The sequence below is a fragment of the Harpia harpyja genome, chromosome 3 (genome assembly GCF_026419915.1).
Source record: "Harpia harpyja isolate bHarHar1 chromosome 3, bHarHar1 primary haplotype, whole genome shotgun sequence".
NCBI lineage: Eukaryota > Metazoa > Chordata > Aves > Accipitriformes > Accipitridae > Harpia > Harpia harpyja.
Window position 1 is genome coordinate 41,653,343 of NC_068942.1, and position 2,914 is coordinate 41,656,256.

The following is a 2,914-nucleotide window of genomic DNA, read 5'->3' on the forward strand; positions in this document are numbered from 1 at the left end:
GCCCTTCCCGGCAGCCCCCGCGCCCGGCCCGCCGCCGCTTCCGCGCCCAGGCTCCGCCCCGCTCCCGCCCTCGCCTCGTCCCTCAGGCGGGCCGGGGGCGGGCAGCGCCGTGCCAGCCGCCGCTCCCGCGGGGGCCCTGTCAGGGACCGGGACGGCTCTACCAGGCACGGGGCACCCGCGCCCCAGCGCAGTCCCCCCGAGCAGCCCGCCCAGACTCCTGGGGGCTCGGGCACGAACGGCAAACGCTGGTCGGCGCGGCCAGCACCAGCGGCCGTGGCGGGCGCGCTCCCTGTCCCTGAGGGGACGCGCCTCGCCCTGAGGTGACCCTTGTGCATCTTCCTACATCTCCGAAAAGGAGATAAGACTGCAAGACACTCATTTTGTCTTCCCACAACGTTAGTATCGGAGGGATCTGGTTGCCCTTTGCTAACATAAACCAGAGCAGTTAGGGAAGTCGCCCTGTATACAAAGATGAAAATTGACCTGCGTTACCTAAGGAAACCAGATGAGAACAGCAAAATATCTCTTGCGCGTAAATGTTTATTTTACTTAAGTAAAATAAATTTTACTTTAATGAACTCGGCCAGTGAAGTTCAGTCTCCAGGAGGAAATCTTTACTTGTTACCTTGTTACCTTCTCCCTTCCAGAATAGGCTACGGTTGCATTTACTTTGGCTGTGAAGAGGTACAACATTCACCACCACTGACCTAGGAGCTAAACTAACTAAACCGAACTAAAAAAGCACATGGTGTTAAGTTCTCTGAGCACCTTCACCAACAGAGATGGCTGGTTTAGAAAACGGGAACTGAGGACCCTCTGTGCTGGGAGAGCGAAGCACAGGAATGGCAGAACAAGCACAATACTCTCAACTTCTTTCCTGCTCAGGAATGAAACCTTGCTAAAGCATGAAATCATGCCAAGTCGCATCCCCTTCGCAGATAACCAAACCTGCAAATTGCCAAAGGAGTTATGGCTCAGGCACGTATCTGGTCTCGACCTAGGATTCCTACGAACGGAAGAGGGTCATAGCACCAATTTAGTGAAAGGAAATGTTAAGTTTCAGTAACACCAGGTAATAAGGACTTCACATGCAAATAGCTGTAATCCATTTTTACCAGAATGCAAATTATGTGTGAGGCATTAGCCTCATCAAGTTTTAAAAGTAGTATACTGTTCCTTTAGCATACAACATAAAATGCTATATTAAGTGAACAGGAGGATAAAAAAAAGCCCACAAACCCCTACATCTACAGAATAAGACAAACATACCCATCCCTACCCCTGGTCTTATGATCCTGACTCACTCAGTGCCTATCAAGCCTGTTGCATTTCTTTACCACCCCATGTGATCTCTTTACTCAGTCCCTCCTTCAGAGTTCCTAGCAGGAACATCTTGCCACCCTAATGAAAAGCTGATCAACATCATCTTCTTCACTATTACTTTGTTTTCAGCTTTCTGCATGGCGTGCACATCCTACAACAATTGCATCGGTAATATCACAGCTACCTCTCACAAATAAACAAATCCACACACACAGAACTGATGAGGCAAAAGAACTCTAAAAAAACCTCCCTCTGAATTCCTGGCAGACATGATTTTTTCTTCAAGTAGAGCATTAACTCAATTAGAAACAGCTTGTTGAAGATATTTGAAGTCAATAGCCAAATTTCCTAAAGAAAATTCAATTTCTACCCACCATTCTAGTCACTAAAAACTTCCACAGATCTTAGACCTAAGCATAGATGTGTTTTCTCCCTCCTGCTCACCAAGTCTTCAGAGTAGTCTGTATGGTCTGTTTTAAAATTACAATACCTGTTTTGAAAGAAGGAGCATAAATTTGAATTAAGTGTTCCCTGTCTACATAATTAAAGGTAACAATCCTGCAGGTTTTCTGGTTTCATGCATTCTACCAAGCTAGCTTGCTGACAAAGCTTTCCTGACAAGTCGTGGAGCCCACACACCTTAAGAAACAAAACGAGGAATCAGGAGAAGCAAAGATCTCCTTAGTAGAACACACACATCTGACCAAACGTGCTGTCAGGGGAGAAGCCACGTTGCTGCAACTCCCTTGCACACATACCCTTCGCTCCTGACCCACATCTCATCTACTGCTTTTAGTCACCTCCTCCGCAATCATAATTGCAGCAGTAGCTGTGTGTGTGCCATAGCTTGCATGATACTGTGGGAACTGGGCTCCAATACAAGTTCTCTCTACATGCAAACAAGGAAGTCACAGCACGTGCCTGCTGCATGCTAGGAAGCAGATACCACCTTCCAAGGGTACAGAAACTCTGCCTAACGAATGGAAAAACAAGAACCGCTAACTAAGGGAGCAACAAGCTCCCCGTGGAATTCAGGACAACTTCAAGTACTAACGGAAGTTACTAAGAGGTGGAAGGGTAGAAGGCAGAGAGGACTGCCCAAGACCACTGTAGTTGTAGGCTGAAAGCACCACACTGCTACTACATTTATTTTAGTCTTTAAAGTATTAAACTATGAATGCAATTAAGGAAACTGTTTAGATCTTTCACTTTTGTTCAGAAATTTATGATTCGCCCTATCTCTATTAGCTTTTCAAATGACAGACTTCCCCTCTGTCGTCAAGCTTAAGAAAAAAAATAGCTATCGGGAATAACTGCATTATAAATACCATGCAATAAAGAGTTAAAGAAAAGCGAGGGAGCTTTGTGAGGATGTTGACACTTTCTCATGTGAGAGAACAGGTAGTAGGAAAGTGGAAGGACACAATGCAAGCCTTTCTACTCTTTGCCTAGCTTTTATTAAATAGTACATACAAACTTCTTTTGTGCTTCCAGTAGAGAACATTTTACCCTATTTGTTTCAAAAAAAATGCCAAACAACCCAAAACCACAGGACCTAAAAAAACCCAAACAAAACAAAAACCCCATTAAA